The sequence below is a fragment of the Phocoena phocoena genome, chromosome 21 (genome assembly GCF_963924675.1).
Source record: "Phocoena phocoena chromosome 21, mPhoPho1.1, whole genome shotgun sequence".
NCBI classification, from domain to species: domain Eukaryota; kingdom Metazoa; phylum Chordata; class Mammalia; order Artiodactyla; family Phocoenidae; genus Phocoena; species Phocoena phocoena.
In genome coordinates this window covers 34865637-34891062 of record NC_089239.1, presented here as the reverse complement: position 1 = coordinate 34891062, position 25426 = coordinate 34865637, and positions in this window count along the sequence as shown.

Genomic DNA, 25426 nt, shown 5'->3' with positions numbered 1-25426 from the left:
TGTTACATCCCCCTTAGCCTTTAGAAAACAGCCCCTCTGTTCACCCGCCATTAGCATTGCCACGGGACCACTGGAGATGTAAGTGGCCACTAGGAGAATCTTACTTAGAACAGCTGAAATCACATCTCTGTGGCAATCAGGGTTATTAAACCACTGTGAGGCCAAATGCCTCCAGTCCTGACCTGGTGTTTCGCATGGGAAACGAGTCAATGTTGTTAAACCATTTGAATCCCGACATTCAAAATTATAGATACAGACTCACTCTACTTCGACTCCAATAAAGAGGCAGAATTCAATCATCCACATGACTTGCTTTTTGTGAGCAAATACTTTCTATTCCCTATAAGCCCTAGGCTTTCCTTGGCATCAATGCTACCATTAATTCGGTCATTATTTTAGTGACTATACCCCTAGGATACCTGGGGTGCTGGAAACAGTATCAAACTAGGAGGTGCAGTACCTGAATGCTTAGTGCTTAGTTCTGCCCTGGGTGGCCTTGGACAAGTCCTTCAGGCTCTCTGGGTCTTTGTTCATCTAGACACGAGAAATCCAGACCACCTGGCTTCAAACGTCTGTACCACGCACAATATTTTATGAGTTTGTATAGAACACCTCTAACCATTTTATTCAGCAATTTCCCAATGTTTTTGTAATCCATTTTCACCCATAAGGTTGCCTTAAGAGTTAAAGGTATTACTGAATGAGGAATTAACAGAAGAGAGGAAATAGAGAACAGCTAAAGATTGTATTTTAAAAGAAGTTGCAGCCCCACTTAAAACAAGCAAAGCTTAAATGACCCGTCAAGAAGATGGTGACCGAGCTTGCAATAGTAGAGATGAGGTAGGCTCCAAGAGCAAAGGGACAGGGAAACCCAACTTTCATGGAACAGACAAGAGGGAGAATTCTAACTGGTGAGATCAAAGAATGAGAAGAAGACAATTTAAAGAGGGGGTGGTAAAATTTAAAAAGACAACCCAATGAGTAATGAAAATTATACTTCCAGATGGTACTTTTTCCAATTATATATAAGAAGCCTCACATTTGAAAAAGTCAAATGCAATGCAGTCACCAGAAGTAAGGGAAACAGGGCTGTTTGATTTTGATTTGCTCCTGAAAATATATCAAAGATAAAAAGGCAGAACAACAGGTGAGAATATTATTTCATGCTTCCGTTCCTTAAGTGTCCCTGAGAAGGTTCTTATTATTTTTAAGCTAAGTGAAATGCCACTTTACATACTACTTCTCACTCTCCAGCATCTTCTGTAGAGAATCCTGGCACCAGGGAACAATGGTCTATCACAGAACTGGCCTCAACAGTGAATCTGTCGTAACATAGTAATTTTTTATTTCTACTTCACCTCACATGAGACACAGTTTATAACGGTGTACAAGCACTGGAAATGCTTTGCAGATAATACTGGAGAAGGGCTAGGAAGACCAGCGTTCTACTGTCAATTGTTATCTAGTAATTACGCAGTCTGGCAAATCACTGTGAATCCTTTTCATTAAGTGTAAAATCTGCATGGCTTAATTCACAGAATCGCTGCTGCGATGAAGTGAGCTATTTACGCACAACTCTAGATTAAAAATTAACTTTCAGAATGTCTGTAGGCTGATGGGAAGGAATCAAATCACCAGGGAGAAAGAAGCAGTGAAGACACAAAACCTAGAGGATCTGGGCACCACACTTACGGTTCCTGACGAGGCTAGAAGGAATGACATTCGGAGTACAAGATGCAGTGACTAATTTTCTCTTGGCTGAAAAGGTCTGGGGGAAGGAGACCAGAAGAGGTTCAGGGAAGTTAGTAGATCTGGTGGCAGGTCTTTCGTTTCCACCAGAAAATGACTCTAATTGTAGGAGGTCAGGCTGCTGGCTACATGTGAGAGGTGTAGTACTCTGCGGATACAGAGGAGGACTTGAAAGGGAGGTCCAGATTCATATGCAATTTTAACTAATGTCAATAAAATGCTTATTAAAGGAGACAAGAGTTTGAGGTATGTCTCCGAACACATCCCTCAGTTCTTTCCTGGAATCTATCACTACTTTGTCACTTGAAGCTTGAAAAGTTCTCTCACACACAACACATGTTCCTCTTCCTTTTAACCATGAAATGAAAACAATTCTAATTGATTCCTGCTTATTATAGAATGTTATAATTGAAGGAAATAACTGAGACGTTTTCTTGCAAGAAGAAGAAGGAAGTTCTGGCAATTTAAGACTTTTAAAATGATATTCACCATCCTGTAAAGCTAAGAGCATCAGGTTAGGAATTGCAGAGGGGATTCAAGAAGGCTCTGATGTGAGACCTGCCTCCCTGCCTGGTAATAGGCTTCCTAGGGGAGGATTTCCAGGAAGCCAAGTCATGGTGAGGCAGATGTGCGAGGGAACGGGATTCTTCAGAGTAGAGAACAGTATGAAATAATTCAAAGGGGTAAAACATGGAAGTGATGGAAAAGGATGCATTCAAAAACCATCGAGAGCTATGCACCACATGGAGAATATAAGCAGGTCTGTGCCTAAACCATTGGAGGTCTGTTTGCACCTCTTTGGAACTCTTCCTTTTTGAGAGGCAATAAATAGTCCTGCACACAGATTTCTTAATATATTCCTTCCGAGGAATATTTACAATGGAGGGAAGTTTTCCTTGGTTGTATTCAAGTCCCTGAATAGTGACAGTTTAAAAAAAGTAATAAACATGCTATTCCAAAAAAAAAAAAACCTCTGAAAACAGAAATAAACCTTGTAATAACTTGGAAATGATTTCAAACCAGCCTTAAAAGGTAAAGATAATGCTCCCTCTGCTGCCACACAAATACTTCTTTGCCACACTCACATTTGAGTGGTGTCTACCTTTAAAATGATTCTGTTTTCAATATAAAATATAAACTTCGAACTGTTTTCCTAACACTCAGATTGGGTTGTATTAATCTATTACGGAGAGCATACACCAGTCACTATGGGAACGAAGTTTCCTTTGAATATACTTATTCCTCCAAAATTCTGAAGACATGAATATTAAATAAGATTAGAACTTTGAGAAAAACGCAAAGCAATCCCAACAGTCCAAGTGAATGTAAATAATGAATTAAAGCATCTTAGAAAACTGCTTTCTGCCTCAGTTAAACAGGAGAGGCCAAATACCTTTAACAATATGGAGGCATCTTGAAATTTTTATCATCATTCCTCATTGTTCTTCTAAGCACAGACGGGAAACTTTTCTGAAAAGGCAATTTCTTATCTGAAATTATGGAATAAAAGTGATGCCAAGAATCAGGCCACCTTGCTACTAACTTTCCGTTGCTCTGGTCTACAGCTAATTTCTCTGGGAAGAACACTTTTCTCTTACTTTTTTACTGCATCAATTCTGAGTATTTTGAGGGGCCAATTAGTGAAGAGGCGCCTGTCAACTTAGAGGAGAGAATTAATTGCTGGCAAATTACCTCCCGAATCTTTTAAGTTGATATAAATATCAAATGTTTAAGGAACAAACAGTTTGTACAGTGAGCAATAAACTTATGTTTTTTTGCCAAAAGCTGATGAAGTTAGGTGAAGAAAGAGGGACACAGGTTTAGGGACAGATAGTTATTGACTAACCTCTTAAAGTTTTTATTTTTCATCCTGTTTCACCAAACATTTCTTGGAAGGGTGTTTACCAGATATTTAGAATATATGGCTCAATAGTTGAGTGTCTAAATTGTTATTTAAAACATAACCTATGCTATAATTAAGGAGTTAAGATATCTTGTGGATAGAAACATATTTAAAATAATAACAAAATTTGTTCAATATGGTATTATTTAAAAGCAATACATGTGCATCAATTACCTATGAAAAGGTTTAAGATTCTTCCGAATCTCTCACCCAAAGTCCTAATTTAAATATATTTAGTAATGCTAAATATATGTCTAAATACACATATATACAAATATATGTCTATATACACATAAATGTCTAAATATATTTAGTAATGCTATATACACATAAATGTCTAAATATATTTAGTAACGCTATAGGTAATAAACAACCTAGGTAGTACCGACTTTTATTAAATAAATCCCTTTAAAAATAATCATGTCTTCAGCTAATGTTGAACACAGAGTTGTTATTTATTAATATGGGAAAATATAAGATGATGTTTTTTAGGAAAACATAAGGGAAATGATAATGATTTTTTTCCCTCCCACTACTTGGCGCTTTTCACCATATCCCAAATTATAACCAGCTTTCTTTCTGTCTGTAGTGACTGGAAAATTCAGATCACTTTGGATCACAGGAAGTTAATAAAGAGCTTCATAAACACATACGGAGCTCCCAATACCAGGGTCTGCCAGGTGCTGGGGTACAGAAGGAAAAAGATACGGTTTCTGCTCTCAGTGGTGATAAACCAGCTGCTGATAAACAACTGAAGTGTGTTACGTAAGAGCCATAAGAGAGGAAAGTATAGAACCATGTCCAAGTAGGAGGAATGCCTTCTGCTTGGGGATGGAGGGAGAGGAGTGGGTATGTGAAAGCCAAAGCCACACCGGCCTTGCAGGATGAAAAGGGTTTTGCCAAGTGGACAGGGCAGTTAGGGTCCCAAACAGGAAAGTAGAACCTAGGTATACAGAATTGGTTAATACATATATGATTATTAGTAAGGTACCTGGACTATATCAGAAAGGAAAAAGCAGAAATCTCAAACAGGAGGGTTCTCTGGCTATAAAGACACGAACTCACGCACATCACGTGCGTAACAAACCGTATAAAAACGAAGAAGGTGAAAGGGTGGAGACAGGGAAACTGAAGGAGCGTCTAGGAGGCGGCGTTCCCACTTTTGCATTCAACTGCAATCCTGAGAAATTGTCATGTTGAGTTACAGAACACAAATCAATATTAGACCAGAAGTAACAGAAGTGTAAATAAAATAAAGCACTCACTCAAAGCACTTCCACTGCAACAGATATCACTGCCTTCCCTTTTCTAATGTTTTCCAGTTCCTAATCATATGGACACAATTTCTGGATGATTATATAAAAACATACAAACAATATATTCTTTCTCAGTTAAGGAGAGAATGATCATGTATTAGCCTTATGTCTGCCATATATTCCTGAAAACATTCTTTTAATCTGTGGATATGCTATAAAGGTTTTAAATATTTTTAGAGGTTGTACATTGTTTGAGTAGATTTGCCAAAATTTACTTGGAGTTTGCCTGTTTAAGTTAAAGGCAATATTTTGTTCTCATAAACAATGTGGCAATAAACCTGCTTATGCATTTGCCCCTTTGAATTAGTTCCTTATGAGTCCTTCTCGGAAGAGAATGAAGAGGTCAAAATATGTAAATATTTTAGTAGCTATTGATAAATATTTTTGTATTGTCTCTATAAATCATGCATGTTTAAGCATCTCTCTCCCAGCTAGCGTCCAAATTATCTGAGGCAAGGGACCATGCCTTTTTATTCACGGAATCCAGGACATAGCACGTTGCTTGGCACACCAAAGAGAAGCTCAATACTATTTGTTAAACTATTTAACACATAATACTTGTTAAAATATTTGTGTCTGATTGGTATTCGCCACCAACTATGTATTTAAGGATCATAATTTGGATGTTAGCTGGTGTGTCATGAACCCACCTTGAAGGTAACCTCTCTTAATCTACCAAGCAAGCCATGTGTAGCTAATGTGGAATTAAATCCTGGCCGACGAGTACTGTACAAGATTTCCAGGGAAGTTGCTTAAAGGATGACAACCTAGCCGGCAGATTGCCCTTTTGTCTTTCCTATAATCATCTTTCCTGATGCCTGGAATGTAGAGGTGTTAGCTAGAGCTCCAGCAGCCATTTTAGAAAAGGAGTTAACATTGAGGATAGAATCCAAGTACTAGGCTAACAAAACAAAAAGTAGAAGGAGCCTAGATCCCTAGTAACCATGGAGTTGCCACACCTTCCCTTGCATCCCTGTCTTAGGACTTATGTTACATAAAAAGAATAAACATCTACCTTACTTAAGCCCATTTTACTTCAAGAATTGGTTGTTAAACAAGTGAACTAAATAGCTAATGATAAAATAATATTAAATGAACTAAATGATAAAAATAATGTCAATGGAAAGGAGTATATCATTTAACCTCAACCTTGACTATATATATATATATTTATGTTGGGGGTAGGAGGTTAGTAAGTTATTTATTATTTTTGCTGTGCTGGGTCTTCGTTTCTGTGAGAGGGCTTTCTCTAGTTGTGGCAAGCGGGGGCCACTCTTCATCGTGGTGCGCGGGCCTCTCACTATGGCGGCCTCTCGTTGCGGAGCACAGGCTCCAGACGCGCAGGCTCAGTAGTTGTGGCTCACGGGCCTAGTTGCTCCGCGGCATGTGGGATCCTCCCAGACCAGGGCTCGAACCTGTGTCCCCCGCATTAGCAGGCAGATTCTCAACCACTGCGCCACCAGGGAAGGCCAAGTATATATATTTTTTAATTTTAGAATTTATTCATTGTATAAATTAGAAATATCAACTCAGATTTTTAAATTTACATTTAATTTATTATTAGGAATGCTTATTTTACTAACTGTATTTAATATTTTTGTGAATTGACTATCCATCACTTGACAACGTACTTATTTGAATCAGAACTCTGTCATTTATTTTTATGAACTTTTCATATGGGATACAAAATACAGCAAAACATAATCCATGCTACCACGTTAACTCTTCTCGTCTGTCTTTCTCTATATTTGAGCTATTTATTGCTTTTATGACAAAGTACATTAGTATATAATGTATTACTAATTTTTCTTTGTAACTCTTCAGAGGAGATAAATTTATGACCCTACAGAGAATGACAAATATTCACATCTATTTATACTAGTTTCCCTACAATTCATTTTGAAATCCAAATCCACCTGAAATTGAATTTAGAGAATTGTGTCTTGGAATCAATTTTATTTACATTTAATTTTAAAGTGTCCTTGTATATTAAACATAGCAAATCACAGGAATGTGAATCCTGGTTCTAAATGATGCATTTCTTAACCTCATTATATGTCAATTTCCTCATGTGCAAAATTGACAAAATTTTAAGGAAAAACGGGTTAGAAATATACAGTGTTGGAGATTGGTTCAAGATGGCAGAGTGGAAGGACGTGCGCTCACTCCCTCTTGGGAGAACACCAGAATCACAACTAGCTGCTCAACAGTCATCGACAGGGAGACATTGGAACTCACGAAAAAAAACAATACGCCATATCCAAAGATAAAGGAGAAGCCGCAGTGAGACAGTACGAGGGGTGCAATCACAATGAAATCAAATCCCATAACCTCTGGGTAGCTGACTCACAAACTGAAGAACATTTATATCACAGAAGTCCACCCACTGGATGAGGGTTCTGAGCCCAACATCAGGCTTCCCAAACTGGGGGGGTCCAGCGATGGGAGGAGGAATTCTTAAGAGAATCAGACTTTGAAGGCTAGCAGGATTTGATTGCAGGACTTTGACAGGACTGGGGGAAACAGAGACTCCACTCTTGGAGGGCACACACAAAGTAGTGTGCACATCAGGACCCAGGGGAAGGAGCAGTGACCCCATAGGAGACTGAACCAGACCTACCTGCTAGTGTTGGAGGGTCTCCTGCAGAGGCGGGGGGTGGCTGTGGCTCACCGTGGGGACAAGGACACTGGCAGCAGAACTTCTGGGAAGTACTTCTTGAAGTGAGACCTCCCAGAGTCTGCCATTAGCCCCAACAAAAGCCCCAAAGAGTAGGCTGCAGTGCTGGGTCGCCTCAGGTCAAACAACCAACAGGAGGGAACTCAGCCCCATCCACCAGCAGGCAAGTGTATTAAAGTTTTACTGAGCTCTGCCCACCAGAGCAACACCCAGCTCTACCCACCACCAGTCCCTCCCATCAGGAAGCTTGCACAAGCCTTGTAGATAGCCTCATCCACCAGAGGACGGACAGCAGAAGCAAGAAGAACTACCATCCTGCAGCCTGTGGAACAAAAACCACATTCACAGAAAGACAGACAAGATGAAAAGGCAGAGGGCTATCTACCAGATGAGGGAACAAGATAAAACCCCAGAGAAACAACTAAATGACGTGGAGATAGGCAACCTTCCAGAAAACGAATTTAGAATGATGATAGTGAAGATGATCCAGGACCTCGGAAAAAGAATGGAGGCAAAAATCAAGAAGATGCAAGAAATGTTTAAAAAGACCTAGAAGAGTTAAAGAACAAACAAACAAAGATGACAATACAATAACTGAAATGAAAACTACACTAGAAGGAATCAATAGCAGAATAACTGATGCAGAAGAACGGATAAGTGACCTGGAAGACAGAATGGTGGAATTCACTGCCGTGGAACAGAATAAAGAGAATGAAAAGAAATGATGACAGCTTAAGAGACCTCTGGGACAACATTAAATGCAACAACGTTTGCATTATAGGGCTCCCAGAAGGAGAAGGGAGAGAGAAAGGACCCAAGAAACTATTCAAAGAGATTACAGTCGAAAACTTCCCTAACATGGTAAAGGAAATAGCCACCCAAGTCCAGGAAGTGCAGAGAGTCCCAGGCAAGATAAACCCAAGGAGAAACACGCCTAGACACATAGTACTCAAATTGACAAAAATTAAAGACAAAGAAAAATTATCAAAAGCAACAAGGGAAAAATGACAAATAACATACAAGGGAACTCCCATAAGGTTAACAGCTGATTTCTCAGCAGAAACTCTACAAGGCAGAGGGAGTGGCACAATATATTTAAAGTGATGAAAGGGAAAAACCTACAGCCAACATTACTCTACCCTGCAAGGATCTCATTCAGATTTGAAGGAGAAATCAAAAGCTTTACAGACAAGCAAAAGCTAAGAGAATCCAGCACCATCAAACCAGCCCTACAAAAAATGCTAAAGGAACTTCTCTAACTGGGAAATACAAGAGAAGAAAACGACCTATAATAACAAACTCAAAACAATTAAGAAAATGGTAATAGGAACACGCATATCAATAATTATCTTAAATGTAAATGGATTAAATTCTCCAACCAAAAGACACAGGCTTCCTGAATGGATACAAAAACAAGACCCATATATATGCTGTCTACAAGAGACCCACTTCAGACCTAGGGACACATACAGAATGAAAGTGAGGGGATGGAAAAAGATATTCCATGAAAATGGAAATCAAAAGAAAGCTGGAGTAGGAATTCTCAAACTAGATAAAATAGACTTTAAAATAAAGAATGTTACAAGAGACAAGGAAGGACACTATATAGTGATCAAGGGATCAATCCAAGAAGAAGATATAACAATTATAAATATATATGCACCCAACATAGGAGCACCTCAATACATAAGGCAAATGCTAACAGCTATAAAAGAGGAAATTGACAGTAACACAATAATAGTGAGGGACTTAACACCACACTTACACCGATGGACAGATCATCCAGACAGAAAATTAATTAGGAAACACAAGCTTTAAATGACACAATAGACCAGATAGATTTAATTGATATTTACAGGACATGCCATACAAAAACAGCAGATTATACTTTCTTCTCAAGTGCACACGGAACATTCTCCAGGATAGATCACATCTTGGGTCACAAATAAAGCTCAGTAAATTTAAGAAAACTGAAATCATATCAAGCATCTTTTCTGACCACAACGCTATGAGATTAGCAATAAATTACAGGGAAAAAAACGTAAGACACACAAACACATGGAGGCTAAACAATATGTTACTAAATAATCAAGAGATCACTGAAGAAATCAAAGAGGAAATCAAAAAATACCTAGAGGAAAATGACAACAAAAATATGACGATTCATAACCCATGGGATGCTGCAAAAGCAGTTCTAAGAGGTAAGTTTATAGCAATACAATCCTACCTCAAGAAACAAGAAAAATCCCAAATAAACAATCTAACCTTACACCTAAAGGAGCTAGAGAAAGAAGAACAAACAAAACCCAAAGTAGGTAGAAGGAAAGAAATCATAAAGATCAGAGCAGAAATAAATGAAATAGAAATAAAGAAAACAATAGCAAAGATCAATAAAACTAAAAGCTGGTTATTTTAGAAGATAAAAAAAATTGATAAACTTTTAGCTAGACTCATCAAGAAAAAGAGGAAGAGGACTCAAATCAACAGAATTAGAAATGAAAAAGGAGAAATGATTATGGACACCATACAAAGCTACTACATAAAAGGCTACTACAAGCAACTCTATGCCAATAAAATGGACAACCGGGAAGAAATGGACAAATTCTTAGAAAGGTATAACCTTCTAAGACTGAACCAGAAAGAAACAGAAAATATGAACAGACCAATCACAAGTAATGAAATTGAAAGTGTAATTAAAAATCTTCCAACAAACAGAAGTCCAGGACTAGATGGCTTCACAGGTGAATTCTATCAAACATTTAGAGAAGAGCTAACACCCAACCTTCTCAAAGTCTTCCAAAAAACTGCAGAGGAAGGAACACTGCCGAATTCATTCTATGAGGCCACCATCACCCTGATACCAAAACCAGACAAAGATATCACAAAAAAAGAAAATTACAGACCAATATCACTGATGAATAAAGATGCAAAAATCCTCAACAAATTACTAGCAAACAAAATTCAACAACACAGTAAAAGGATCATACACCGTGATCAAGTGGGATTTATCCCTAGGATGCAAGGATTCTTCAATATACACATTTCAATCAATGTGATACACCATATTAACAAACTGAAGAATGAAAACCCTATGATCATCTCGATAGATGCAGAAAAAGTTTTTGACAAAATTCAACACCTGTTTATGATAAAAACTCTCCAGAAAGTGGGCACAGAAAGAACCTACTTTAATATAATAAAGGCCATATATGACAAACCTACAGCCAACATCATTCCCAATGGTGAAAAACTGAAAGCATTTCATCTAAGGTGAGGAACAAGACAAGGATGTCCAATCTAGCCACAATTATTCAATATAATTTTGGAAGTCCTAGCCACGGCAATCAGAGAAGGGAAAGAAATAAAAGGAATACAAATTGGAAAAGAAGAAGTAAAACTGTCATGTTTGCAGATGACATGATACTATACATAGAGAATCCTAAAGATGCCACCAGAAAACTACTAGAGCTAATCAATGAATCTGGTAAAGTTGCAGGATATAAAAGTAATGCACAGAAATCTCTTGCATTCCTATACACTAACAATGAAAGATCAGAAAGAGAAATTAAGGAAACAATCCCATTCACCATTGAAACCAAAAGAATAAAATACCTAGGAAAACACCTACCTAAGGATGTAAAAGACCTGCACTCAGAAAACTATAAGACACTGATGAAAGAAATCAAAGATGACATAAACAGATGGAGAGATATACCATGTTCTTGGATTGGAAGAATCAATATTGTGAAAATGACTATACTACCCAAAGCAATCCATAGATTCAATGCAATCCCTATCAAATTACCAATGGCACTTTTTACAGAACTAGAACAAAAAATCTTAAAACTTGTATGGAGACACAAAAGACCCCAAATAGCCAAAGCAATCTTGAGGGAAAGGAAACGGAGCTGGAGGAATCAAACGCCCTGACTTCAGACTATACTACAAAGCTACAGTCATCAAGACAATATGGTACTGGCACAGAAACAGAAATATAGATCAATGGAACAGGATAGAAAGCCCAGAGATAAACCCACACACCTATGGTCAACTAATCTCTGACAAAAGAGGTTAGGATATACAATGGAGAAAAGACAATCTCCTCAATAAGTGGTGCTGGGAAAACTGGACAGCTACATGTAAAAGAATGAAGTTAGAACACTCCCTAACACCATACACAAAAATAAACTCAAAATGGATTAAAGACCTAAGTGTAAGACCGGACACTATAAAACTCTTAGAGGAAAACATAGGAAGAACCCTCTTTGACATAAATCACAGCAAGATCTTTTTTTGACCCACCTCCTTCAGTAATGGAAATGAAAACAAAAATAAACAAATGGGACCTAATGAAACTTAAAAGCTTTTGCACAGCAAAGGAAACCATAAACAAGACGAAAAGACAACCCTCAGAATGGGAGAAAATATTTGCAAACGAATCAACGGACAAAGGATTAATCTCCAAAATATTGGAGCCCATGTAGCTCAGTATTATAAAAAACAAACAACCCAATCAAAAAATGGGCAGAAGACCTAAATAGACATTTCTCCAAAGAAGACATACAGATGGCCAAGAGGCACATGAAAAGCTGCTCAACATCACTAATCATTAGAGAGATGCAAATCAAAACTACCATGAGGTATCACCTCACACCGGTTAGAATGGGCATCATCAGAAAATCTACAAACGTCAAATGCTGGAGAGGGTGTGGAGAAAAGGGAACCCTCTTGCACTGTTGGTGGGAATGTAAATTGATACCGCCACTATGGAGAACAATATGGAGGTTCCTTAAAAAACTAAAAAGAGAACTACCATACGACCCAGCAATCCCACTACTGGGCATATACCCTGAGAAAACCATAATTCAAAAAGACACATCCACCCCAATGTTCACTGAAGCACTATTTACAACAGCCAGGTCACAGAAGCAACCTAAATGCCCAGCGACAGACAAGTGGATAAAGAAGATGTGGTACATATATACAATGGAATATTACTCAGCCATGAAAAGGAACGAAATTGGGTAATTCATAGAGATGTGGATGGACCTAGAGACTGTCATACAGAGTGAAGTAAGTCAGAAAGAGGAAAACAAGTATCGTATATGAACGCATATATGTGGAATCTAGGAAAATGGTACAGATGAACCGGTTCGCAGGGTAGAAATAGACCCAGATGTAGAGAACAAACGTGTGGACACTAAGTGGGCGAAAGCGGGGGTGACGGTGGGATGAATTGGGAGATTGGGATTGACATGTATACACTGATGTGTATAAAATGGATGACTAATAAGAACCTGCTGCATAAAAAAATAAACTTTTAAAAATAGATTAACTTTAAAAACAAAACAAAGAAAAAGAAAAGAAATATAATGTGTTAGCATCACGCCCAGCCTATACCATTTAATTCAATATTTGCCCTTTTTCTACAAACTAAGGCTTTTAGTGCCTTCATAGAAAGTAAGTTGAAGATAATTACCTTAGCTCAATATTTATGTATTTTTAAGTACTAAAATTTAAATACTAAAATTTCAAGTAAGGCTGTATTTTAAGACTGACTTTTTAAATTTGTACTTTTTTAGAGGACCATATGTCATGAACATTTTTTTTTCAAATCAGATTACATGTTCCTTGTTTTTACAGAGGGAAGCAGGTGTCACTCTGGTCACAGCAGTACAAGAAGGAAACAAATAGCTGAAGAGTTAACACTCTTCTTACTAGATAGGTTTTTCCACTGTTTTCCAAAATATTTGGAGGTGATTAATGCCTATTCCTGGGAAATTGATAAAGTTTTCTGGACTCTGGGTTTAATGGAAACATTTAAGTGGAGAAAGCTTCTGAGAGGTAAAACATTCATTTTCCTTTGCATTTAGTTCCCAAATGGAGACAAATAGCTTAAAAGCGATATTAACCTCAAAGTGCTTAGGCTATTTATCTTCATAAGAAACCAGTCTGAAAACAAGGAAACAAAGCCCATAAAAATGATTTTATTTAATCACAGAAGTATACCTCACCAAAAATCTTTAGTTATTTCCTTAGGGCTTAATTCTAACCTCAGTAACTCATGCACAAATTCTATGGATGTCAGTGGAAGCCGTGCACGTGGAACTCTGGGCCAAATCTGGTTGTCATGGATGAATTAGCCAAAGGAGGCATTAGATCAGTTTTTTAAAACATAAAGTGCTCTCATTCTGTAATCCTTTCCCATCTTTCCAAATGTATTGACCTAACCGGTAATAATTATTGAATTTCCATGACGGACCTCAAACCACACTTTCACGCGTGCATCGTAGAGTCAGTGGCCTCAGAACATTTACCTTTCCACAGACATGTAATAACCTTGCAGTAATATTTCATCCTAGCAAAAAGAGAGTATTGTGACATGCTTTGTGAGAAGGTCAGTTTCACTTCAGGAAAAATGCTAACGTGTTAAAAGTCAGCCATTAAATTGGAGTTATCATTGCATTTTTGTTATCTTATTACAGGACAGTCATCTGATTTCTCTAGTGCCACAGTTATTTAGGTAGGCTTAAAAATATTTATTCAAAGTCAAGATGTATAAGTGAAAAGATCTGAATCATTTTCTAAGTTCCAAAGAACCCGTGGTTAAGAAAATCTGCCTTTAAAAATGTTTATCCAGATATTTTTGGCATGCACAGTTTTTCCTCGTAAGCTAAAAGCTCTTCAAATTTCATGCAACTTGTTAGAATAATACTGCTTCCCTCAGGGTCTAACACCAGCTCTCTACTCAGTGAATAAATTCAATGTTAAATGTCTTATGTACCTTGAGCTACACATCATGACTGGTCTTATACCAAGTCTCTGCACCATCTAAAGGGAGAGCTTAGTGACTCATCCACTTTGCCTGCAGTCATTTACTGTCCTTTTCTCAAGTTCAGTGCAAGAGTCATCCATAGACATTTTGACGGATTCAGTTACACTCAAATTGGAGTGCGCCTTAAGAGTCCTTTGCAGCTGAAGACTTGGGCCCTGCCTGCCAAAATTTTTAGTTCTGTGCTCTGGTGTGAACTCTGCATTTTTAATAAGCCCTCCAAGTGGCTCTGGCGCTGTTCATCCACAGACCACACTTTGGATAAACACTGGCGTCAAGAAAGTGGAAGCTGAGTCTACAATAAAGAATGTGGTGAGAATTACAGGGACAGGAAGGCCATGTGTACACCATGATCATTTTGACAAATGCAGGGAAAGCTTAGTGTTAGGGGGGCCTCGTAAGCACACCTGGCCTATGTACGGCCCTCAGTAATCGGGAATGAAATCAAATGCTGTTTTTTACTGACTTTGCTATGTCTAGCAACATTGCCACTCTGATGCTATCTGTTATGATTTTCATAACACTGTTATCCATGATTATGATGGGCTAAATTATATAACCCCCAAATTCATATAACGAAATCTTAGCCCCCCAGTTCCTCAGAATGTAACCATATTTGGAGATAGCCTTTAAAGAGAGTTTAATTAATAATTACACCAGGATAACAGTCATAAATGGAGACTGTCCCAGAAAACTGGGACCTCCATGAACCTCACTGTAAGACGTATCTAGCTGGAGCATAAAGACATCCTCAGGTTGCATTTCATGGCATTTGGCCTCATGAAAGAGCCAACCTGAAGATAAGGTAGCTTTCATACCGCCTCACTTCAAAAGCATGTGATTCATACCTGCGGTATTTTTTTGTGGACTGTACTTTTTATTAACATAAAAATACATTTGGGGGACTTCCAGTAATGGCAGCAGGGTGGTCATGCAAACCCTTTTCCAGACAATGATGAAATTTGAAGAAAACTTTAAGTACTATTGAAAGGACCTGGGAAGCATGCAGAAGTGGATGGAGTCTTGAAACTGCCACTGGAGGAGGGCGTCATTGCTTTTTCGCCCAAACACGCATCCCAATTCCCAAGATTACGGGGTAGAAAACCACAGCCTTACTCTCTGGGGTTGGAGTGGCAAAGAGAGTGCAGAGCTGGAAAAACAGCAGAAAAGCATCAAAAACCAGACAGATGTCACTGAAGAGAGCACTCTTGAAAAGCTGCTGTGGAAAGGGCAAGGTCTATGAGCTTCTCGCCGTCTTGACCAAGCCTGCTCCCTGAAACCTAAGGCAACAGAAAAAATGTAGCCTTACTCGCTTGACTAAAGGTGGCAAGGAGAATGCAGTGTCGGAAGAGAAACTCCAAATTTAAAGAGAAAATTCTGGAAGTGAAAAGAAAAGAGTAAGAACAGATGCCATATCTGAATATAAATCTGCCCAAACCCTAGGCAGACTTCTTTTTTTTAATGAATTTTTGAATTTGATTTAGTTATTTTATACAGCAGGTTCTTATTAGTTATCCATTTTCTACATATTAGTGTATATATGTCAATCCCAATCTCCCAATTCATCCTAGGCAAACTTCTAACCTCTACATGGGCAGGGAAGACCCAGGGGGCTTGGGGCAGGGGTGGGGCAGGCAGATACCAGAGCGAAATTTATCTCTGTTGGAACAAGACTCTGTTGCGCTGGGAGAAATTTTGTGAGTTTGCTGCTTTGGGAATGGAAGGCATTTCCTAACCCATGCTCCGCTTTGGTGGCAGAAAGCTGGAGTCTTATTGGGTTGAGGTGTCACAAGCTAGAGTTGAAAACTGGCGGAACAGATGAAAATTAAAGAGGATTTCCTAGCGGCCAGGAAGCTACAGACTGTGTGAGCCACACCACGGGAAGGTCAACTTTGCCCAAGTGCTCGAGTGACCAGCAGATTCTACAAGCACGGGGGACGTGCGGGGGGCGCAGACTGAAGATAGGAGCAGTGTCTGAAGTTGGAGTCCAGACAAGGTAACTGCCTTTTTAAGACGAAAAAGGAAACAAGAATCCTCTGCTGGAATGAAGGATACACAGCCAAGATGGAAATGAACACAGAACCACGGGGATGCCGCGGTCCGCCTGGGTGCAGAGGACAGCTGAGGCCAGGGAAGCCCTTCTTCACCCGCCTTGGCTGCGCTCAGTATGGCAGCGAGAAAGAGCCCTGACCCTGGAGGAGTGGCAGGGCTTTATTCCCTGCTTCACAGCGCACTAGCTGCCCCACCGACAGGGAACTGCTTAACTTCTCTGTACCCGTTCTCTCATCTCTAAAATGGCAGCAATAACAGCACTTCCTGTCTCAGGCGTTTGTGAGGACGAATGAGTTAATATACGCAATGCAGTTGAAAAGGGCACGTGTCACGTAACGCTCATGATAATATCAAAGACCATGATGATAACATAACCCTCCACCAACACCCACATGCAATCCTGGAGTGAACGGGGAGGAGCTGCAGGGAGAGACCTTGAATTTATCAAAAACACTCTGAATTGCCTTTATGCTAAATTACACCATGAAAGAAGCACAGTATATATAGTTACGTGGAAAAAAGTCTTATTTTGTCTCCTTGGACAACTCAACTTGTGGCCTTTAGGTTTGTGCCTACTGCTGTTTACACACATACACACACATGCCTCCATACAAACTCACACGTGCTATCAGCTCATACAGGGTTCATACACTGGGTTCTATCTTGCTTTTTTCATTCTGACTATTTTATAAAGAGCCTAATTGTAATTTTGACTTTCTCTCTCTTTTTTTAATCTAAAAATTCAGGAAGTTATTTAAAATTTTTATCTTTTTAACAATTTTGTTTGTTTTCTTTCTGATATGACAGCATCCTGGGAAGAGAGTGCCATTTATAAAATATATGGTAATAGTTTCAATTCAGTTTACTAACGATAAGGTTACATTTTTCATATCCATGTTTACTTTTTCTTCCCTGATCACACGTGTACTCAAACCCTCACGGATGCTTTCCATGGATGTCTTGTCTGCTAAATATAGGGATGCAATGAGGAATAAAACCCAATTTCTACCCTTAAAAATCTCACAAGGCAACAGGTGCGCAGACAGACAAACGCCATTTTAAATAAGAAGTCATAGCAGCATCAGATGCAGGCAAAACGTGTGGCAATGGCATTAAGTATAGGATAATCAGCTCAAGAACTCGAAAGGTGGATCTATCAGGTTTGATGAAAGAAGTGCTGTTTACGCAGTGCCTTAAAGCACCAGGGGCATTTTCTAAATAGAGGAGAAAGGACTTCTAGGAGCAGTGACGGCTATGGGTAAGCCACAGCAGTACAAAAACTATGCAACTTTAGGAGTCTGTAAGTAATGCCAAATTTTTAAGCACGGGGGAGTAAAGCCAGGAGATGTGATGGGCAGACAGGATTCAGATTGTATTTTGATTTAACTGTATGTAATGAGAGCCTGAAATTAGGCCCTGGAGTGAAAATTGAGACAAGAAAATATATTTTAAGTATGTCTACACTAAGACTTAATAACCCGTCTGCTATGTCAGAGGAGAGAAGATGGTGTTGGGTGTGGATTTGAGACCGTGGGAAAAGTAAAGTGTCCAAAGGAACTTGTTTATTCAGATTTTTTGGCTTTGGTTGCTAATCACTTTATCAATAAACTAAGTTTTTATGATAAAGTATAAGCTGAGGTGGGGGAAGATGAGTCTGTGCTTGTACACAGTGGCTTCAAAGTTCCTGTGGGATACCTACGTGGTGCTGCCAGTTAGGGGGTTAGAAATGGAATCTGAAATTTGGGGTTCAAAATAGAGTTATGGGCTAGACACCTGTGCTTAGAAAAGAGTGAAGTTCTGAGAACTCACTTATGTAGAGTGAGATGACCAGAGAGCTAGACAGAGCCTTACAAGGCCCAGTTATTTAAGAGCAGGCAAAGAAGGAAAGTGGCAAGTGAAACCATACTAGGGTTTTCCAGAGAAAGAGAACCAATGAGAAGTTTGCAGGTATGTCTGTGTATTATTCATATACACACATGTATACATAGCTCTACGTAACTATCTATTAATCTATCTCTCTATTTATCTATCTTTCTAGGTTTATTTTAAGGAATTGGCTCATGTTATCAGGGAAGCTGGCAAGTCCAAACATCCACAGGGTAGGCTGGCAGCCTAGAAACCCAGGGGAGGGTTTCACTTGGCGTCCAAAGGCAGTCTGCTGGCAGAATTCCATTCTCCTAGGCAGAGGTCAGCCTTTGTTCTATGAAGGCCTTCAGCTAATTGGATGAAGCCCACCCACATTATGGAGGGTAATCTGCTTTACTCAAAGTCTACTGATTTAAATTTTAATCTCATCTAAAAATACCTTCACAGAAACATCCAGAAAAATGTCTGACCAAATATCTATATACTGTGGCCTCATCAAAGTATCACATTAAAATGAACCATCACAGAAACTGAGGAGTATTCAGTAATGAAGAGAGAGAGAGAGAGAGAGAGAGAGAGGGAGGGAGGGAGGGAGAGAGGGAGAGAGAGAGAGGGAGAGAGAGAGGGGGAGAGAGAGAGGGGGAGAGAGAGAGGGGGAGAGAGAGAGAGAAAAGGAGAGGGAGAGAGAAGGAGAGAGGGAGGGAGAGAGAAAGGGAGGGAGAGAGGGAGAGGGAGAGGGAGGGAGAAAGAGGGAGACAGGGAGAGAGAGGGAGAGATTGATTTCACTGCTCAGAGAGGAAAGAACTTCAAGAAGAAACAAGTGGTCTAGAGGTTTTAAGCAGGATGTGAACTAAAAATAGGCTACTGGGTAAAGCAACAGGAAGGATGCCATTCTGAGAGAAGAAATGGCCTTTGGTAGAAGCCAAAGAGCAAAGCGTTAAGATGTTAATGGGAGGTGAGAAATTGGAGACAACGTATGGCTTGTGAATAGAAGATACAGAATGATGGCTAAAGGGAGAATAAGGGTGAAGGGGATCTGCTTTTTCTATAGGACGTGGAAAGAAAGAAAATAAACCTGCTTTGATTAATACCTTGGCTGACCACAGTAAAAGTGACCGTAGCTCAACACTTAACAGTCGAGCTGTAACTGCAATTTAACAGGGATTCACAGAAACAAGACAGTCTCATCCTGAAGACTGATTCTCTAAGAGTAAAATTTCAGTGAAATTAGCGGGAGGAGGGAGGATTTTCAATGCCTTTTAAAACAAAGTCACAAAGGGAGCTGCCTCTTTTGCAGGGCAGCTGGGGTGAAAAGGGCCATGAGAGTGCCTTGGCCACTTTTCACCATCTCCCCCCAAACTATTTTTCATTATTGGTTAATACTGGCTAACAAAGGGTATTTTAACATTCATAAGCAAATTCTTCTTCTATTAAAAATAATATTCTCATTTATTTCACAGCTCTTAGGAGCTAACCTTCTGGGAAGGTCAACACAAAGTAGTGGAAAGACAATAAAAATAAAATGTTTTGATGACTGGGCACACACATTGTCGTCAGCAGTGAGATGTGGACTTAGCTTTCGGCATCCAGGCCAGTATTCTTTCCTTTTGAGAAACCTATTCCAGTCTAAAATTAGGAATGAATACACATCATAGATACATGATGCATAGATAAGTCTATTTCCTATTATGACCAATTATTCTCACTTACGTCATAAAATAAGTCATATGCCCTATGTATGAAAAAAAGGTCACATGACTTATTATTTGTTGTATAGTACTGGCAGCTTCATGTGGTTCAAACTAAAAGTATTCCCACCTATGTATTGTTTTGTTTTCTTCAAAAAATTAACGCCCCTAAAAGAGGAAAAAAGTAAAGTCTGAGGTCCAGATTTTCATGCCATAAATGCATGGAAAGTATAAAAAAAATCTTCCCTTGTAGGACCTCATAATGGATGTGAGTCAATCTTGGTCATTGCCACAAAACAAACTTCCAACCGCCAGCAACACGCATCTGATTTGAAGCCGGGAAGTAATCTCACTTGTTCCACTTGAGTTGGGCAACCTTGCGCTTTGCTGCGTTTAAAGACCCTCCATTCAGTATAATGGGTTGGGATCACTTTATCTAATGTATCTCATTATATCAAGGGAACATAGTGATTTCGGTAGCTTGTTTTAGATTCAAGAATGATCAATTTCAATGTACCAAGGAAACTAGTCTCAAGTTGTTTTAGTATCTGATAAAATACCAGTTCATGAGCCTTCATGTTTTGAAATACCTGGATTTGGACGAAAGTTCAAAATAAGATTCAATCCTGAAGAATTTATTACCAAAATCTGTCCTTCACCTGATTAAGAGATTTGGGGGGAAGGGAGATTTTAGCATTTTAGACACCCTAGCATTCTCTTCCCTAACATGGAACAACCAACAGCAATCTATTTTCGGTATGGATGCTTTGTGTCAATGGCCAACAGCCAACTCAGCTTTTTCTAAGGGATAGAATAGGGACGAGGTAAAGGGCATTGACATTTGTACAGAAAGGACTCTGCACGTGTGATTTCACGTCATCCTTACAACACTCTCACGAGTTAGGTACAACTAAGATTGAGCCACATAAACTTATTTTGTAGGTCCAAAGTTGTATAATACTGGCAGCTTCCTGTGGTTCAAGCTAAAAGTATTCTCACCTTAACAACAAAGAAACTGAGGCTCACGGGGCTTAAATAATTTACTCAAGAGAAACAGCTGGTGTAATGCAGTGTTGTAAGTCAAACTGGTTTCTTTCCTCTGTCATTCACTTCCTTAGGAAGATAAGATTCGAAAGATCAGACTTCTAGAAAATGTGGAGTTGCAAAGGTCTTAAAATCCACTGCTAGATTTTATTTTCGTTTTATGCTTAGAAGCAGCCCAATCAGGTATATCAAATGGACACAGAAGCCAAATGATAAAGCTCTCAGAGCCCAAAGCTGGAACAATTTGAGCCAGTAAATACGCAAAGTAGCACTGGATTGTAAACCACAGTGTCACATTCATACCCAGTAGTCCATACTGATGTAAATAAATGATCGAATGAATAAACAGATGACGCAAAACAGACAGATTTCCCCTGCAAAATCCCAAACACTTTGTGCGGGTCCCCTGGCCTCAGGGAGGCGGAGCTACGTGCCCAGTGCGGCAGCGAGAGCTGTGCGTAGTGACTTTCCTTCAAAGCGGGTAGCATGCAAAGGGGGAAAAGAAAGCCACGTTACAGCCAAGAAGCCTGGCAAGCGTTAATGATCAAGGTTAACGTCAGTGGTGATAAGTCGTGCTGATAATATATCCCCTTGACGTGACGTGACGAGAATGGCACTTCACCTCTGGAACCTTCCTCACAGAAACTTATAACCCCAGTCTAATCATGAGAAGAAACCAGACAAATCCCAACCGAAGGACATTCTACAGAATAGCTGACTAGTATTTTTCAAAACTGTGAAGGTCATCAAAAACAAGGCGAGTCTGAGAAACTGTCGGAGCCAAGAGAAGCCTCAGAAGACACGACAGCTAAAAGTGCTGCAGTGTGTGGGATGGGGTCCTGGGACAGAAACAGGGATACCTGGTAAAAACTACAATCAGAATGAAGCATGGGGGACAGCTGATAATAATGTATCAACAGTAGATGCTAATTGTGGCCAATGTACTCTACTGCCAGGAGAAACTGAGTGTGGGGTGTAAGAAGGATGATGTATTTTTACTAGCAATAGAGAAAAGTTGTAAGGACTCAAGCCAAATGCGAAAAGGTAATTCTGAATAGAATACGATTTTAAGCATCTCACATACATTATTAGTTTATATATTTGTTATAAAACTTAGGCCTCATAACTCACAGTGATGTGAGCTTTTAAAAAACCCCTGCTGAAAGCTACAGATACATGGAGGCATTTCCAAAGAACATAAAGACTGACTAAACCATTAGCAACATACAAGTGCTTTATTATATCATAAAACAAGGTACTCAGAATAAATAACAATATGTTCACGCTATGAATTCCCTCAGTGCGTTTTTCCTAGTGCAAGGCTGGTTCTGCTGACCAATCCACAGGCTGGTAACAGAACTGAGAGAAAAAGAAGTTCACTTAACAGTGACGTTCAAGTGTTGCTTTAGTGCAATCAGAGTAATTTAAAGCATGACCTGTTATTTAAAGAATTGGAATCTTTTCTAATAAAATTCAAGGTAATACATGCACCTCAATGTTCACTGCAGCACTATTTACAATCGCCAGGACACAGAACCAACCTAAATGTCCATCGACAGATGAATGGATAAAGAAGATGTGGTACATACATACCATGGAATATTACTTAGCCATAAAAAAGAATGAAATAATGCCATTTGCAGTGACGTGGATGGACCCAGAGACTGTCATACTGAGTGAAGTAAGTCAGAAAGAGAAAGACAAATATCATATGATATCACTAATATGTGGAATCTAAAAAGAATGGTACAAATGAACTTATTTACAAAACAGAAATAGAGTCACAGATGTAGAAAACAAACTTACGGTTACCAAGGGGGAAAAGGGGGGAGGGTAAATAGGGAGATTGGGATTGACATATACACGCTACTGTATACAAAATAGATAATAAGAACCTACTGTAGAGCACAGGGAACTCTACTCAATTCTCTGTAATGACCTACATAGGAAAAGAATCTAAAAAAGAGTGGATATATGTATATGGATAACTGATTCACTTTGCTGTATAGCAGAAACTAACACAACATTGTAAATCGACTATAATAAAAATTAATTTTAAAAAAGCAATCTTTCAAATATTGAAATAATGCAACAGTGTTCTTGCCACAAGCATTTACGAAGACCATAGCTTCTTGGGGTTGATGTATTCACAGTCAAGGTTTATCTGCTCTCTGTGACCATGCCCATGCCCTCCCAGAGTCCAGCACACATATCAAAATGTCTCTCGTCCCGCGCTTATCTTATCAGGATTCCTGTTTCATACACTGTATCTGGAATGTTTTTCAGACTGGTTAATCAATTCAGATGTAGTAAAGAACTTGAATACTTTCAACAACTGTGCAAAGCACACTTGAGAACATGAGATATCTTCAAAAACCTCCAAAATAATTAGAATGCCCCATAAGACTTCCTGAAAACTCAGGTGAAACTTGATTATATATAAAACCCCTTAATATACAAATGCTTAAAGTTTATCAGATGATGTTGCCGAAGTATGCCATGTATTACACGGCTAATATTCTTCTGGTTAAAAAAAAAAAAAAAAAAGCCAGGAGGAATTTATCTCAAATGTAACACATTCCCTTTTATATAACATCTTTAGAATGTAGTCATTTCATATCATCTATCACCTCTGTCACAATTTTCTTAAGATTTCTAACCTCTCAAACTTACTTCTCTTATTACAGACCACATGATTTATGAGTCCCGCTAGCTCTAGAGACAGCTGTGAGATTAGCACTGTAACCCACTGCAGATCACCTCAGAAACAGTTTCTTCTGAAATGTACTGTCACATTGAGATGGAACTACAACACATTTTGGGGGCAATTCTGACATGTACTTTTAAACCTACTTGCTCAATTGCAGAGAAAAAAAAGTATAGAAACGGGGAAAAACTGGGCTACATTTATTCACTTTAACGTCCTGTAAAATCATATACAGACTTTTAATCAAAAGTTTACTGTAATGAGATATACTTTCATTTATCTAGTGTCTTACATATTTTCTATGTGTATATACATAAATGATTACACAAGTCATTAAGAAATCCTCAGACAAGAGGATGGATTTTAATATCCCATTGGGAACATACTAAAATCCATCCTTTTGTGAATGATTTTGTGCCACAACAATGTTTTAAATTTCAAGGAAAGGAAATTTTCTTTCTTTTTTTCTTTTTTTAAACATCTTTATTGGAGTATAATTGCTTTACAATGGTGTGTTAGTTTCTGCTGTAAAACAAAGTGAATCAGCTATACGTATACATATATCCCCATATCCCCTTCCTTTTGTGTCTCCCTCCCACCCTCCCGATCCCACCCCTCTAGGTGGTCACAAAGCACCGAGCTGATCTCCCTGTGCTGTGTGGCTGCTTCCCACTAGCTATATATTTTATGTGTGGTAGTGTATGTAAGTCCACGCCACTCTCTCGGAAATTTTTAAGTATAACAGTACACTCTGATTTGACATTGTGTTAAGGACCTGCGGAAGAAAATGTGAGAATGTGTGGCCTGAAAAAATGTAAAGGCCAATATTCTGGGATAGAACTGTAAGAGATTTATGGCAACTTCTTACCGCATTTCTCTCTTTACCTCCATGTTCAGTAGAGCAAACATCAACTAAAGGTGTCCAAATGGCATATTGTTGCAAACCCAACCACAACGGCCAGCTCCATCAGGAACGGCCCTAATATTTCTAGAAGAGACAGATGTTGGAGTGCAGGCGAGCAGTTCTTTACTGAAGATGCAGAGTGGCTCAGCTCAATAGCTTTCCCCAACAAACACTGGCTACCCTCTAAGCTGTTATCTCATCTTTGCTACTCAAAGTGTGGTCCGCAGACCACCAGCATTAGCATCACCTGGGAGCATGTTAAAAACAGAAAACCTCAGGCATCATCCCAGATAGATTCCCAAGTGCTTGATATTCACGTGGAAATCCGAGAAGGACTGACTTGTATCAACCATGGTTATCATCCTTGCCTGCTATGAGAATTAACTGGGGACATTTAAAAAATATCGTTGTCCAGGCTTTACCCTACACCAATTAAATCAGAATCTCTGGGTTTACAGCCAGCCATAGATATTTCCTAAAGCGTGGTTGAGTTAAAGTTGTCTGAGAACAGGACCAGGTTGATTTCATCTGTTCATTCCCACAGCATCTGAAATTCTTTCTTCCTAAGGAAGTGCTCAAAAAGCACTTAAAAAAATTTACACTATGCTCCAAATTTATTTTACTCAAATCAAACTCCAGCATGTATTCTCTCCTTTTTCTTCCCCCATCTAACTTCCCTGTTCCCACC